This window comes from Diabrotica undecimpunctata, chromosome 8 (assembly GCF_040954645.1).
Source record: "Diabrotica undecimpunctata isolate CICGRU chromosome 8, icDiaUnde3, whole genome shotgun sequence".
NCBI classification, from domain to species: Eukaryota; Metazoa; Arthropoda; class Insecta; order Coleoptera; family Chrysomelidae; genus Diabrotica; species Diabrotica undecimpunctata.
The window spans coordinates 127,712,726-127,730,555 of NC_092810.1; the positions used below are offsets into that span (position 1 = coordinate 127,712,726).

General features: G+C 33.8%; 1 protein-coding gene across 2 annotated transcripts in view; it reads right to left on the reverse strand.

The window, feature by feature from the left end:
• The window catches only part of wnd (Mitogen-activated protein kinase kinase kinase 13 wallenda), a 184,941-nt gene extending 176,637 nt beyond the window's left edge, over nucleotides 1-8,304 (reverse strand). For both annotated transcript variants that reach the window (XM_072540992.1, XM_072540991.1), the window contains exon 1: nucleotides 8,087-8,304. The gene's annotated coding sequence lies outside the window, so the exon portion shown is untranslated. The remainder of the gene's footprint in view (nucleotides 1-8,086) is intronic.
• Nucleotides 8,305-17,830: the final 9,526 nt, after the last annotated feature.

Here is a 17,830-nt window from a genome sequence, read left to right on the forward strand (position 1 = left end):
GTGTTGGTCTGACTGAATTCGGCCTTATACAAAGGATAATGGATATGCTAAGTTTACCGACATCAAATTTGTTTGCAATAATTGTGATCTGAATGTTGTAAAGTAACTAGGACAACTTTACAACTCAAACCATAAAAAAAAGTAGTTAAAGGAAGTTAGAAAGAACATGTTTCTTAAACATATCAAAAATTAAGAGAAGCCGATTCCTTTTAAGAATAAAATAGAGTGAAAAACGACGAAATGAAATTTATCAAATATCGGTCGATTCCACTCAGTAATAAAATAATATCAATGCCATTCTTGCTTGATCCGTATTATCTAGTGATTCTAAATTTAATGCGAACAAAAACGAAGCCAAGGTAGAAGAAAACTTAGCGACAATATAAAAACTACGACCATTACCGACTTAAAAGCGGGCACCACTCCAATCGCGTTAACCTCGTCGAAAGTACATATAAGTATATATAAGAACAAAATTGAATCCATTTACATAATACAAATATGGTAAGGAGTTGTTACTTCTAAGGTTTACTATACAGTGTGAAACCATTTATTGTTTTTACGATAATTGTTGTTCTTGAAGTGCAAAATAAACGACAAAATAGTTTACTTCTCACGTTAGATAGAAGGATTTTGTTTTAAAACATGTTATTGTAAATAGAACTATTTAGCTGATAAAAATAGCTCTGAACAAAAGTATGTACTTAAAAATTTAGAATAAAAACTACCTCCAATAAAGTTATCAAAACATTAGGATCAGAATTACGCTTGTTCAGTGTCCACGTCTCACTTCCATGCGTTAATATGGGGCGAATTACAGTTCTATATACCATTGTTTTAGTTGTCTTTGAGAGCAATTTTGATTTAAGTAGCGTCGCTAGGGAATACGTCCTATGTCCTGCCATACTTCTAGCTTTTACATCTGTTTCACAACTATTTTCGGCTGTTATTACTAGTCAGCATATCCATTTTATAAGACCGAATTCAAACCAACACTATAATCTATTGCTAACTTATTACGGAAAGAAAAAATTTATTGCAATACCCGTTTCCAAGAAAGAGTGGGTATCCTTAAAGTCATAGCTATATTTAAAACACCCCCCGAAAAAACGAGATGTAAGCCAAAAATCGAACCGCGAACCCCTGCAAGGAAAAGGGGTACAAGGTTCATCTTAGCGGCATATTTTATTGCTAACTAATTGGTGTTGATTGATAAGTATATTAACCAATCCCCAAAAACTACATCATCATCACCTAGCTCAGAACACACCCCCGGAAAACCGAGATATCGGCCAAAAACCGAATGGCAAGGAAATAATCGCTAATTTATTGCTGAAGCTGTACACCAAGAAAAAAATTATTACTGCAACCGTTTCCGAGAAACAATGATCATGTTTACTTTGCGGTAAAGCTAGCATAGCTATATTTCGGTAATGAAATGGGTTACAGGGCCCATCTTGGCGACATATTTTATTGCTCCTTGATTGCTGTTGATTGGTACATTGACCAATCCCCAAAACTTACCCAATTATCCTCCTAGTCTAATTGGGTAATTTTTGGGCCTCCTAGCCTAGAAGAATACGAATCTTCCTTGACTCGTCACTGATATGCCTGCAAAACTGCATTTAATTTATTTATTAAGTTTTTTTTAGTTATTACGTCAGAAAAAAAAATACTCGAAATCAGGGTAGATCGGGCAAATGAGCCTTACGCTACGCTCCGCAGAATAAGTAAATCATTGCTTGTTCATTAAATTCGCTTTAAAATGTAACATTTTCACTTATATATTAAGAATTAATATTAAATATAGCTTTTTGAAAGATTTTTAGTCAGTAAATAATTTAAAAATTATAAAAAAAAATAGAAAATCAATTTAATAGGTAAGTTTAAGCTTATAGAGGTATACATGAAAAATGTGTTGAATATAACATACCTATTTACAACTTGTATATCGATTTCAAACAGGCGTTTGATGGAGTAGATCGACAAAAGATGTTAAAGCAACTATCTATGTTAGGGATACCCAATAAGTTGGTTAAACTTATACGAATGACTCTGGAGGGTTCCAAAGCTATGGTGAGAATAGATGGAGATATGACGCAGGCCTTTGATATTGAAAATGGAGTTAGACAAGGGGATGCCTTATCAACAACACTTTTTAATCTAACTTTAGAAGCTGTTGTTAGAAAACTGGATGTAAACGGCTGTATTAATACAAGAGCTATGCAAATATGCGCATATGCGGATGATGTTGCCATAATAAGCCGCAACAAAAGGGTATTGAGCGAAAAAGTCATAGAACTGAAACGAGAAGCTGCTACGTTTGGTCTATATATAAATGAAAGCAAAACAAAATATATGGAGTGCACAAAATCGAATGAACATGAGAATCTGGAGGTAGACAACCATACCTACAAATATGCCTCCACTTTTCCCTACCTAGGCTCAATAATAAAGAACAACAACAACATCAGTCAAGAAATACAAGCACGGATTCTTAGCGGTAATAAGTGCTTTTATGCATACAAAGACTTAATGAAAAGTAAGTTACTGAATCGTGAGTCTAAGCTGAGAATCTACAAAACAGTAATTAGACCAGTGGTCACATATGGATGTGAAACGTGGACCCTCTCAACCACTGATGAAAATCAACTGAGAATATTTGAGCGCAAAATACTAAGGAAGATATTTGGACCAACCCAATGCAGCGATAGTTCGTGGAGAATTAAAATGAACCACGAGCTGGATGAACTAATGCAGAGCGCAGATATTGTCAGATTTGTAAAATCACAAAGACTAAACTGGCTTGGTCACCTAGAAAGAATGCCAGATAATCGAGCTGTAAAAGTAGTCCAGAGATGGAAGCCCCAAGGAAACAGAACAAGAGGAAGGCCCCGTAAAAGATGGATAGACGACGTAGAGAGGGATCTTAAACCCATGAACATCAGGCACTGGCGAAGGAAAGTATCCGACAGGGCATAATGGAAGAACATTGTTAAGCAGGCCAAGACTCACAAAGGGTTGTAGCGCCATTAGAAGAAGAAGAAGAAGAGGTAAGTTTACGCGCCAGCTACAAATTTACCAGGTACGTATACTCGGCGTTAGTACCAGAGATACACAACATATAGTGGTGGTAGCGGTACGCGTTGAGCGCGCAATGTTAACAATTAAAAACAAGGGTTTTGCAATAAAATAATTTTAAAAAACACATAACAATCTTGTACATGCATATTTAAACTTTACTTTAAGTTTTAACTTCAAAAATGATTTTCTACTGAGTTTCAGAGCTTTGAAAATGGCCGATTTTGGCCGACAAAAACCTTTGTCCCGGGCGAAAAGTTAATTTTTGAAAGTATGAAAAAATTGTATAACAAAATCTCGACCAAGGTGGCCCGTGGTTTCTTGGGGATTTAATATCAAAGAAACCGAGTCCGAATATCTTTGTTAACTTTTAATCGGCTACGACTCACCGCATCTTGATCATGTCTGGCTTTGACAAATAACCCCACGCCGTGGGTATAAATTTTAAGAAATTTATACATAAATCAGCACACTGCACTTTGTTTAATATTTTTAACCATTTCTCCCACCAATCGCTACGTTTCTTACGACAGCATTCAACGCAGGTAATCGATGTCTTGTCAAAACTTGGATTTTGTATTAGGCTGCATTCACAGTAGCGTGAAACTCGACTGTTTGTATAGTTAAGTGCCCTCCCGCACTAGCATACTGAAATACTATCCATAATATGATGGTATGCTAGCGCCCAGCTTATTTACGCGTCACCTGGCCAATCTTTAGCATTTCCTCGGCAAAATAAAACAAAATATACGGCCAAGATGAGCTCTGTAGCATTTTTCATTGCCGAGATATAGCTATGGCAATGCTAGATTTACCGTAAAGTCGGTATAAACATTGTTTCTCGGAAACGGTTGCAGCAATAAATTGTTTCTTGGCGTAAAGCTTCGGCAATAAATTAGCAATCAATTCCTTGCGGTGCGCTTTTTGTCGGATATCTCGGTTTTTCCGGGGAGGGTTTTGAGCTAGGGGATGATAGGGTAGTTCTTGGGGACTGGTTAATATACTAATCAACAGCAACTTGTACCCCTTTTCCCTTGTCGAGATATAGCTGAGTTTACTGGCTACGCTAGCTTTATCGTAATGTAGCATACCCTCTGTTTTTCAGAAAAGGCTACAGCAATAATTTTTTTTCCGTAATAAATTAACAATAAATTATAGTATTAGTCTAAATTCGGACTTATAAAATGAAGATGCTAACTTTACAGACATGGAATTAATTGCTAATTTTCTGGTAATATTTCAAACATTTTTGGTGAAAGGCTTTGAGCTGCAACGTGACAAAGGTTCTTGGATTCTGGTTACGCATATCAAAAAATATTCGTTGACCACCGTATGATTTGCAGAAATTTCAAAAATGCACAACTAGAATAAAAACATCGGTTTTCTACACTAAATGATTGCTTTTAAGCTGAGATATTTCGAACGTAGTGTTAGCTTTACTAATTAATAACATTATTCTATGTTTGGAAAACCACCAAAAATACAAATTGGTAAAAGTTTGTAATTGCCATAAAAATTGCAAAACAGAAGCTTGTAATTTCAAAAAAACTTAGACTTGTGCGAATATAAATATTATATAGTGAAGATGATGTTTATATAATTAACAATACCTAAATAAAATGAAATGTGGTTGATACAATACGCGCAATGTTAACAATTAAAAATAAGGGTTTTGCAATGCAATAGTTTGGAAAACATATAATCTTGTACGTGCATATTTAAACTTAAGTTCTTTCTAACTTCAGAGCTTTGAAAATGGCCGATTTCGTGTTTTTCAAAAATTCAAACGCGAGAACCATCAACTTTGAGAAAAGTTACTAAGTACTAAGTTTTTGAAATTTGTTTGAAAAAATTATTTAAACAAAATCTTAACCAAGGTGACCCGTGGTTTCTTGCGGATTTGATATTAGGGATTAATTTTTGATAAGCTTGGCACTTATCTAGTTTCAACGTTTTTGACAATATCTCGATTTTCGCGTGTGCGACTTTTGCGCTAGGGGATGATGGGACAGTTTTAGGGGTTGGTCAATATAGCAATCAACAGAAATTAATAAGCAATAGAATATGCCGCCGCGATGGGAATTGTAGCACTTTTCATTGCCGAGGTATAATTTTGGCTACGTATCTTTACCATAGAGTTAGCATAAACATTGTTTCTCGGAAACAGTTGCAACAATAAATTGTTTAAAAACCCCTTTAGCCAAATTTGTAGCTCCCTAGGTGGCCTCAGGAAAAACCCTTTTCCCGCTCAGGAAAAACGTTTTTCGAAAAAAAAAACACATTTTTTGTGATAGATGACCACAGGGGCTTCCGGGAGCTAAAAATTTGGCTAAAGGGTTTCTAAGTATGTACTTTCAAGTGCCCAACCCGAAATAAAAATCCAACTGAGTGCAGATTCTGCCATCTTATTCCGCTATACTTAGCCTTATCAATTAATTTCTTGAGATTCACTTTTCTAATTTCATCGCTTTTGTTCCATATCTCGATATTTCCGGAGGTGAATTTTGCGCTAGGGGATGATGGTATAGTTTTTGGGGATTGGTCAATATACCAATCAACAGTAATTAATTATCAATAAAATGTGCCTCTAAGATGGGCCATGTAGCACTTTTCCTTGCTGAGATATACCTATGACCATGCTAGCTTTACCGTAAAGTTAGCATACCCTTGGTTTCTCGGAAACAGCTACAGCAATAAATGTTTTTCGTTCCGTAATAAATTCTCAATAAATTAGCAATTAATTATAGCCTTGGTGACGAAACCAAAAATTAAACGAAAACCAAAACGTGAAAATTACTCGCCACATATTTAAAATATTGCAAAAACTTGACGTCAAATCAGCCATAGATTGGAAATAGGACATAGCCTTCCAAAATTCCCTTCAGGCTATATTACGAACTACCGAAAATGTAAGAAAATCTTTATATTTTAATAGGAACCAGAAATATTTCTCAGAAACGTCTTTTTGAAGTCCATCGGCAAATCGTTGGCCCTATGAACATTACCACCACGAAGAATTGTTGCCGATATAGTAAAAATTATTCCGTGGGCTCGATATCAGTAGTCGATGTCTTAAACAACTTATTGAGAGCATCTACCCTATTCTTACAAATATATTTCGTCTTCTTTGCCGTATTTGTTTTGTAGCGTTGGCGTTGGCTAGGTGAAACAATTTCTCGAGCGGTCGACCTGTCCATTGTCTACCCAGCCAGTATTCGACCCAGCGTTTTCCTTCGATTTTGCCCTGAATAATCAACAGGAGTAAGCGATATTTAGGTCCTCTCACTATATGGCCTTTCTTTTTTCTTTCCTTCTTTATTTCTCATTTTGATGATGTTGATCAATTCTGGCTCTTTGTGCATGGTCTCCTGCACACGATTGTTAGATATGTGTGATATCCACGGGATTCTGAACATGCGACAAATATACTTAATTAATACTAATTAACTCGGGAAGATCGTTGAATTTATTGTTAAAGAAAGACGACTTCCTCGATTTACATAATATCATCATAAAATACACAGCAAGTTTGATCTATCCTTCCCACACAATCCATTAAAATCATAGCCATAGCCGCATTCTTCGTAGCACAAAAGATCTTTGAAAAAGTCTGCCATGAAGAACTGATAAGAAGAATAATAGACATTGGCCTACCATCACAATTCATTAAGATTGCAAAATCCCGTCTTAGTGGCAAAATTCACGATTTAGAGTAAAACGTCACGATCATATGTCTGCTCCTTTCAATCAAAGCAGTAGTCCCTTTTGCTTTTTGTGTTCTGCTATACATCTGTTAAAGATTCTACCAGTTTGACCGATGTCAAACCAGTTTTTGGGCACTCGCCACATACACCACTGTGTACTTTTCTTTTGAAGTGCTTTTTCTTTTGAATATTTTTGTTCTAGATTATTTACAAAAATAACTCAGACAAATATATTAAGAATCATAAAGAATTATTTAAATATATAAATAAAGAATGTTAAGGTACCTATTATTACAAATTATTATCTACATGGTAAAATTTGTAAAAACTTTTACGATATTGGTAGTGAAAGAACCAGATGCAGGAAATTTACTTCCTTTTATCAAGAGTACAGGACTTCTTAATGAAAGGACACAATTTGAGACAAGATCGGGGAAATGAGGACATAACTTGGCTAACAAGTCCGAATGTATATATGATTTTATTTCCGGAATTATTTTATAAACAAAATTCCGAAGTCAAAATAGATACGATGCGATGGTGTCAAATTTTGGGTAGAAAAGGGAAACTGTTTTTACTGAAAAAAAACAGTTATTACTGTAACGGAAATATACTTATAAAACTAAATTTTTTGAAAATATTTGTAGATTATTTATTGGTTGGAAGGAACTCACGCCATTAGAATTTAAGTATTAAAAAACGAGAATTATTATTTTTCGAAAAGTAGATTAAGAATAGGTAAGTACTTTAATAACGCATCCCAATATCCCATTACCTTCTAGCAAAACATTTGATAAATCGCATCAGGCACAAAAATAACACCAAAACAAGAATAAAGTGAATGCTATTTATATAGATAGTGTTCTTTGTTGTGATTTCAATCAAACCAAACATTATGGTACTAATATATTTATGTATAATGTGTAAAAGAATTGTATTTATTCTAATTATTATATTGTAGAAACTCACCAGTGGTATTTTATACCCATATAAGTTACTATATTTGAGTAACACTTCAAAATAATTAAATTAAATTTGGAAATATATTTTAAGAATTAACAACACAGATTAAACTCGTATTGACTTACAGACATTTGGAAGTCCCATTGTCAGATTTAAAAATAACATTAAAAGAAAAATAAAACAAGTGCTTCGTGTAATTAGACTTCTTTGCAGTAATTTCAATAATGCATTTAGAACTTTATATAAACAAAAGGTAATAAAATAACGAATAGAACAAGAACTGTAACATGCATTCTATTGTGTGGATATTAAAACTACGGGTTTTCCGGTTGTATTACCTGACGGTCGCATAAAGGTACAGGTAGCAGCGGGAGTGGGTAAGAGTATTATCCAAATGCGAATTCATCTGATTAATTATATCACACTACAATCCACACACTGTTTTCATAAATTCAACTGTTAAACACTTTAATAACACATTGCACATGATCCCGTAATTCTTTTACACCCCCGTTTTAGGCTAAAATTCTGCAGCAATATGGCGCACTCACAACAATATCCCGTTCGATACTGTTTGGTCGGTTCATGTCATGTCGAGTTTCTCGTTTCTGTTTGGTCTTTCTTTCTCTCTCACTACAAACGCTCCTCGTGTCTTCGAGTTCAGAAGAGATCGGGGTTTGATGGACTTTAGTACGGGGGCTCGCTTATGTTAATTTCATACACACATCGCTTTAATTACCATTGTAAATATTTAAACTGAAAACGAATTGTAGCGAATAGTGAAAAAATATATAATGTAGATACATCTTGATTGATACTTTCATTAATAAATTTATTTTGTTTTTATATAATACTTACATAAATGAAAGAAACAAAATCAGAGTTTGGTGTTTATTGAGAGTAAAGTGAATGTAAGACCAAATACTTACTATGTCGGGATGGTATTATGAGGTTTTTTCCTGGTTTTTTTCTCATGATTTACTATGTCATCGCTGAAAAACAGGAGAATTTTACTGTCATCATGGCATGTGGTTGTCTTTTTTAAGACGAATCACATGCTATGATTTTTCTGACGGATATTCTTAAGTTAAAGTTGATTTCATGTAATCGAATGAACTATCTTACAATAAAATCATCCCAGGGAAGCAACAGGAATATTGGCAATATCATTTTAAAGTCGTCTACTTTAAAATTTATAATATATGTCTGAATTATCAATATGAATGAGTCAGATAAAATTAAATTATTAGAAGAATTTTTCACCAAGAAACAAAAAACAAAATTTGTTTAATTTATTAATGTTTTGTATTTTGGAAACGATTTTCGAAGTTAAAATCCAAACGTCAATAAACTTATTTTAAATTTAAATTGTGGCTTATTCCTAATAACAATAGTAAGTGGCAATGAGGAAAGTTGAATGTAAAGTGCAGGTACAAGGGGATCTTTCAGAACCATTTACAAGCAACAGAGGGCTGCGCCATAGTGTTAGAAAAATTTATGAGAGATTTGGGAATAAACTTAAAGGGAACGATATTTACCCGTAGTACCTATACAAATAATGGCATATACTGATCATTGGAAGAACTCAAAATGAAGCAGTTGAAGCACACGTATCAAAAATGGCAAATTTTTATGTTCCCTAAAATGACATAACATAATCTCCCTAAAATGACAACATAATATTTAGGGCAAAATGGTGTTTAAATTTTAACAAATTGTGTTTGTGTTTTCATGTATGTTACGTCCACAAATTTTAATTTTATAATCTTGTATAATGTTTTGTGGAACTATATTTCTTCTCGTTTCTATCATTATTTTTGTTTTTTCTGTGCTAATTTCCAGACCTATCCTTTTTGTTTGCGTTTTTAACTCTGCGTATGTTTCCTGTGCTCCTGTTGATGTTCTACTCATAATATCAATATCATCGGCATAAGCGGCCAGTTGAACCATTCGGTTGATGAGTAGGTTTCCTCGTCCAGTTTGTATTTGCCTAACCGCATACTCCAGTGCCAGGTTAAACAAAGTTGGGGCCTGCCCATCTCACTGCTTTAGTCCATGCGAAATTTTGAGAAAGTCTGTCCGGTGGTTTTGTATTCGTACACATGTCTGAGTTTCATCCATTGTGGCTTTAATGATTCTAATTAGTTTGTGTGGTATTGCCAATTCAGCCAATATATTATAGAGTTTGTTTTTTTTTTACTGAGTCGTATGCCTGTTTGAAGTCTACAAACACGTTGTGAACATCAATGTCATGTTCTCATGATTTACTCAAGATCTATTTGACTGTAAATATTTGATCCAGTGTCAATCTTCCCCGTCCAAACCCTATCTGATACTCTCCAATAATATTTTCTGCTAGTGGTGGTGCCGCTGGTTTATAATATGCGTGAGGACTTTATATGCTGTACATAGTAGAGAAATTCTACGGTAGTTTTTGCACTGAAGTTTGTCTCCTTTTTTATAGATCGGGCATACTATACTTTTCTTCCAGTCGTCGGGTATTTTTTCTTCTTGTCATATGTCTTTCATTAGCGCGTGGATGTGACTTGCTAGGTGGCTGCCACCTAGCTTATACAATTCTGCTGTTATTTCGTCAACTCCTGGGGTTTTATTGTTTTTCTGTGCCTTAATAGCTTCGAGAACTTCTTCTATGGGTGAAGCTTCTACTTCATTCTCTTTTACGTAGTTCGTACCTATTTCATCTTCCATATCTACTTGTGTACCAAGTAGGGTCTGAAAATAATGCTTCCAGGTTTCTGTGACTTTCTGTTTTAGGTTTATACCCACTTTTTATCTTTTTTAGGTATTCGTAAGCCCCTCTAATTTCGTTATTTTTGAAATTTTCTTTCTTTCTTTCCATTTTCATAGGCTCTTTTTTTATTTCTACATATCTTGTCTGCTTTCTGTCTTGCGACTTTAAATGATGTTCGTCTTTCCTGTGTTCTTCTTGTTATATACATTTTGTCTGCTTCATGCTCTACTGCCTGTTTGCACTCGTCATCGAACCATGCTTCTCTTCTCGCCTTTTTCTTGTTTCCCAGGGTGGATGCTGCCGCTGTCAGTACTGCTGTTTTGATATTATTCCATTTGTCCTCTATGGAGTGCAGTTCTAGCGTCCTTAACTTATTTGCGACTTCTTCTTTGAACTTCTCTTTACATTCCTGAATCTTCATTTTTTCCAGGTCCAGTTTGTTTGTTCTTTGTTTCGTTTCTTTCTTTGTTAACTCTGCTTCTAAATTTAGTTTGGAGTAAATGATGGTCTGTCATGATTTACTCCAAATCAAGCCTTAAAACCGGTAGCCCAAAATTTACCATGATTAAATAATAAAAACTACTTAAGATTGTGAGTATTGAGTCTTTTTCCATAAACTAGTAACTTTTATTTCTTTTCAGGTAGAAAATCCGTTTTAACTTACGCAGAATTAGAGAAAATTTTAAACAACAGTGATGCTAATGCAACTGACAGTGATAACGATTATGCTGCAAGCTCCAGTGAGGATTCTGAGGAATGAGGAAAACAGTGGAGAAGAAGACAATGGAAATTATAATGATAGTCACAGTGAAAGAAATAGCAGATGCACTACTGTTAGTGACATTTCGCTTAAATCTTTAGTTATAAAAAATACACCTAATCAGAGCGGTCGAGGTGCTGGCAGAAGAGGAATTCGTAGTTCATCTCGTAGAGGAGCCTTACATCAACAATATATCAATATTAACTGAAACAAAGATGATAAATTAATTATAAACTTTACCCTTTTTACTCCACACGAGAACGAATCATTTGATGAAGAAATTTGTACACCGATAAAATATTTTACTCAGTATTTTGATGAAAACTTTGTTAAAAATGGCTGAAATTACAAAAATTTATTACTTGCAAAAATGTGGACGATAACTTCATACTAATGCTGCCGAAATGAAATCATTTTTTGGGTCCGCTTCAATTATATGTTATTAGTTACCCAAAAATTAAACTTTATTGGTCAACATATTTTAGAGTTGCCATAATTGTAGATAACATACCCCGAGACAGATATTTTCTTCTTAGAAACAATATTCATATTATTAATAATAATGAAATAACAAATGAAATAAAAACAAGTGATAAATTATGGAAAGTTCGACCACTTATCAACAATTTTCATCAAGTAATATTGAAGCTTCCTCGCGACAGTGATGTTTGCGTTGACGAGCCTTTATTGGTTACGTGTCGGTTAGACAGTACGTTCCAAGAAAACCAAATCCAACGGGACTGAAAACTACGTTTTAGCTGGAAAATCAGGAATCACGTTAGATTTTGAAATTTATCAGAGAACGACTACCAATTTTCCTCCTGCTCTTGAAAAATTTGGCTCTGGTGGCAGAGCTGTTCTGAGACTTTATCAGACGTGTTAATCTGAGATAAATATTTATTTTGATAGATAGTTCACAAGTGTTGCTCTAATAGATGACTTAAGAGAAAAAGGGATATCAGCAACAGAGACTATGATAAAAAGTCGTTTTGAGATCAGAAATTCATAAAATAACGCTCTGCCTAATTTGGCATAAGCTTAGGTCTGACGTGGATATATTACAAGGACTGAACGAAAACTGTCACAAATATGGCATCAGAATGAACTTAATGAAGGCAAAAGTCATGGTTATCACAAAATGTCGACGAGAGAACGAAACATTATATAGCAAACATAAAATAAAAATAGTAAGTAGGTACAAACAATTGGGAACTTGGTTAACTCATAATGCAGAACAAATTCAAGAGATTAAAAGTCTTGAATCAAAAGAAAACTTGCTACAGTTGATTATGGAAGGTTTAATTGAAGTTAAAAGAGATGGAAGAAGAAAGTGATTTAACTTGAGCTCCATCCATCTTAATACTGAATTATTTTGTGTTTCTCTTTAAAATTTCAGGTCCAGTTACGAAAATTTGTTAATACTAAAATTATACTTAATGAATGTAGATCTATTCCAAAAGACCCTTATGCCAGTCTGTGTTTTTGTACCTACAAAAATATTTAATAGTACCAGCTGTTCGATTTCATAGACATTATCATGGCTGACTTTCATGAATAAAGCCCTCTCTACATTCAACAAATTACGTTCCCGTTAGCTAATGCTAGAAATGTTTTCGGGTTAAACTTATAAAGAACAAACGGGCAAATAATTTCTGATAGATGGAACAGATAATTTATATAGGAAAATTCATTTTGTCTATTTAATCTATCTATGTATTTAGAAAACTAGTCTGAAAACTAATGTTTTCTTTTATACAGCCATTTATTAAGTAACGCACTCTAGCATTTCAGTATAAGAGTATGTTGTATATCATAATTTGTTTCATTTCGATCGTTTTATAAAGTATTTTGTATGTTTTAATGGGGATTGCCTACATCCAGATTGAAAATAATTGATAAAATTTAGCACAGTTTTTAAGATGGAGCTGATAATTCCCCACGTAATATAATAAACCAGTGAACCAGTATTCCTTTAGGTGGGCTTCAAAGAATGAATGTTCAAAAAAACTAATATATTTTTTTGATTGTACGTTGTAATAAATATGTAGGTATATATAAAATTAAATTACTGTTTACGTCCTGACACTTGACATCTCTTCTCTGCTACTATCTTTCCTATTTCGGGAGAAATTTTATTGTCGAGACTACTTTCAAAATTCACCCATCGTGAGCGTTATTAATACAGTTTCGGACAGGAGATTTATTTCCATTCATAACAGAAAATAATTGCTCGCACTGATAAGTATTTCCAAACATGGAAATAATTTCATATCCGAATTTTCGAGCATTTTCAAATCTTGCCGGTAAATATTTGTAAAATTCAGACACATCCACTTCAATGAATTTTGACTTTAAATTTGAGTAGCACTGAATTTCAATCCCTGTTCTTTACATACTACTGGGTACTGAGTCTATATTTATTTAGAAAATCGTAGAAAACAAACAAAATTGTCTTTTAAAGAAGTAAAATCTTTAAACCTTGTTTCAAATTCTGTTCTAAGATTTGAAATTTTTTCTGCGTATTTTTGATATGATGCAGTATCATCTTAGTTAGATGTGTTCTTGTTGAACGTTCGAAAGTGAGTTAAATCTTCATTTTTCAGTTGATTTTCCCAAAGAAATAGTTTATGATTGTTCGTAATGATCTGATCCTTGCTTTGTAACAATAAATTTAAATAGGATAAGTGTTTATTCGATATTATCATATTTAATCGGAGAACAAAGTTGTATCTTGATTTTGAGTTTTTAAAAACTTACATATTTCTTCTTTTCAATCCCAGAATTGTGTGAGAATCTTGGAGCAAAATAACTAACAGACATTATTATAGTAGGATAAACCCGAATATGTACTACCTAATTCACTTAAAAAAGCAGTGAATTGTCGTTGATTTAATCCTAGAGATCTTTATAACTTTTTTTATATAATGACAAAACATTCTCCATTTTGATCACTTTCCTGCATAGTGCTTCTTGATGTATAATGGAAGGAGCGTCATCTGTAGCTACATAATTTAATTTTGACAGAGGTGGATTCTATTTTTGCAGAAGTTTAAAAACACTATTAAATCTATCATGCCCTGTAGTAGTACCATGCATCGGTATGGCTCCAATAATTCCTCAAAAATGGCTAATTCCTTGTCGCAAGCACAAAGAAACACAGCTTATTGAGTTATGCCACCAAAGTCCTTACTCTCATCAAAGGCGAAGGAAAAACTATCAAAACTAGATGATTTTGCCTGGATCTGATCATTTAACTTGGTGGCCAAGTCGGTAATTCTTTCCGCAACTGTATTACGAGACAAAAAATTGTTTGAAAAGTCTTCGAATTTTCGGGACAAACAATTTCTGCAGCTTTAATCGGACATTTTTTTAATAAAATCACCTTTCGTAAAAGGCTTCGAGTGTTTAGCTAACTCAAACGAGACGTAACTTGCATGTATTATATCGCGTTTTCATTTTCTTGCAATACTTTACTAAATATTGATAGTTGTTTTTTAGTGCTGCTCTATCAACTACTCTTGTCTCATTAACTCTTTGTAATTATCATATTTTGATTGATGTTTATTGTAATGACGTTTAATATTATATAACTTCGGTAAATTGACTCTAATTCAAATTAAATATATTATTTTACCTTTACCATTTACGTCATAAAAAAAATACTCCAGTTCTCATTTTACCTGGAATATTCGTCGGTGATTTGTTTTGCGAGAATTTCAGAACGGTACTAGGAAAACATCATCAACAGGCTGAAAAATCAAAATGAAAATGAAGAAGGTCAGACAAATTAAGACTCATACTGGAGCAGAATAAAGGAAGACATTAAAACAGCAGCGCAAGATGAAATAGGAATTACCAGATAAAGAGAAGAGAAGAAAAGAGGATACAAAAAAAATGAACCCACTTAAATAAGGAACTTAAATATATAGAAAACCTCAACAGAGAGAAAGAATTCAGAGCATTCTATCAGAAAGTTAACATCAACAGAAAAGAATTTATGGCATCCACAAGACAATGCAGAAGTCAGAATGGCGACCTATTAACAACAAGGAGAGATGTATTGAATAGATGGGTGAAATACTTTGACCAGACACTTAATACAGAGGAAGAATAAGAAAACCTGAAAGGCAAAAGAGATGAGGTAAGGGGAAAAGACGAGAGGGAAGAGGAACCACCAACGATTCTTGAAATTAAAGATGCATTTAAAAAACTGACCAAAAACAAATCACTCGGAATAGATAATCTTCCAGCTAAAATGGAAAATACTAGGCTGGTTTTAGAGATGGTAAATCAACAATTCATCAGATTGCAACCCTGAAACAAATTTTGGAAAAAACACTGGATTATGGCATTGGTACTCATCACATATTTATAGACTACAAAGCAACCTATGACTCTGGGAATAGAGAAGAAATGATCAAAGCAATGACAGACCTAGGAATACGAAATCAGTTGGTAAATTTAACAAAACTAACTCTTGAAAAAGTTGAATGTAGAGTACGAATTCAGTGGGAACTGCCTGAACCTTTTAAAACAAATAACGGGCTGCGCCAGGGAGTTCCTCTCTCCTGTATACTGTTCAATCTGGCTCTGGAAAAAGTAATACGTATGTCACAAATCACAACTGTGCTGATGATATCAATATTCTTGGGGGAACGTAAAACGCTGTAGGAGAGGCGTATGTAGCATTAAAAGAATCAGATACAAAAATAGGTTTAATAATAAACACCAACAAAACAAAGTATATGAAAATAAGCACGCAACCAAAAATCCTACGATCACTTATTATAAAAAACGACGTCATCGAAGCACTGAACGAATTTGTATACCTGGGAGCGCTCCTTAACACTGAAAATAATAGTACCGCAGAGATAAACCGCAGAATTTGCACGGCTAACAGATGCTATTTTGGGCTCATTCTTCTCCTTAAGTCCACAATTATATCGAGAAATACAAAAATAAAACTCTACAAAACAATAATACACCCAGTCCTAACATATGGTTCAGAGACCTGAACTCTAAAAAAAAGTGATGAAAACATGTTAGGATGTTTCGAAAGAAAAGTACTAAGGCATTATGAAGACATGAGAAATATGGGAATACGTATTTGGCGCAGGAATACGATGGATAGGGACGACTGGAGAGAAATTCTTGAGAGATTTGAATGATAGAGATACTGAATACAAAGGGCTGAAATATAAATTAGGAATCGTTAACAGAAAATTCACATTTCTATTTTATTTTTACTTTGCGTTGGATATATTGACGGGGCCGCAAAAAAAATCTCCGGCTGTATGCAGCCGCGGGCCGCGAGTTTGATACCCCTGCGGCGTAAACAAATAATGTCAATATGTTCATACTAATTTTGGACTGTTTTGTCAGTAAATATGTCCCTTTAGGGGCAATAGACTTGTAGATTTCTGTAAAGTGAACATTTTAATTATGAACTCATTGTTCCAATTACCCGACAGAAGATTGTACACCTGGAGATCGCCTACTGATACCAAAGATCATATAGTCAAAAACCAGATTGAGTATATATTAATCAAAAGTAGATACAACTCGATTAAAATGATAAAGGCATACACTGAAGCAGATGTTAACTCAAACCATAACCCGCTGATAGCCACGTGAGATTGAAAAAAATTAAAAGGCTACAAAATAAACTAACATTGGATATTACAAAAATAAAAGAAACATCGACCCATCAAAAATGAAAACAATAAATTATTGCAAATCTATCTGAATGATGTAAAGGAAGTAACATTATCATCAGAAAATGTCAATGAAAAGTGGTATACTGTAAAACAGGCTTACTTCGCACGTTACTTTTTTAGTTTTAGAATGGATATAACGTCTCTCGAAAGAAGATCTGAACTTTTTATTATAAATATTTATTGAACAGGTTGTAATATAGCTCTTATTATAACTATTTTAAGGCGTATTACATAATTAAGAGAACAACGTAGATTTAATAGTGATGCAACGTTTACCCTAGAAAAGTAATACTTTGTCTCGATATTTTAATAATATTTGGCTACAAAATGCTTGCTGGTGAATAATAATCCTATAGGATTTTAAACTTTGCACCAATTAAATCCAAAAAAAGGTTGGTCGGCCCAATTTTTTAAATTTAAACCAAACTACATTTATGGCTACATTTTAAATGAACAAACTTTATTATAACGACAATAGTAAAAGCGCAAAGTTTGAAACTTATACCACCACAATTTGTCACATTCTGGAACAATGTACAATCCTCGTCTGGAAATTTTCTTGGGAGGGTTTATGGCGCCAATTACATTGTCCCGCGAATACCATATTTTGTCGTGTCTTTCTGGCCATTTCCAAAACTTTAACGATTTTGCCATGGCATTGATCATCGCTCCATCATTTTCTATTGCTGTTATCACTCTATGGTAAACATGATCTTCATAGAAAAATAAAACGTACTCACCAATATTTTTGTAACATCATCTAACTCAGAGTTTTTAACTTTTCAGCAATATTTATTTCAAGACAACCTAAGGGGAGTTTTTCATTAAATTCGCTTTTTTCTTCCATCTTTTG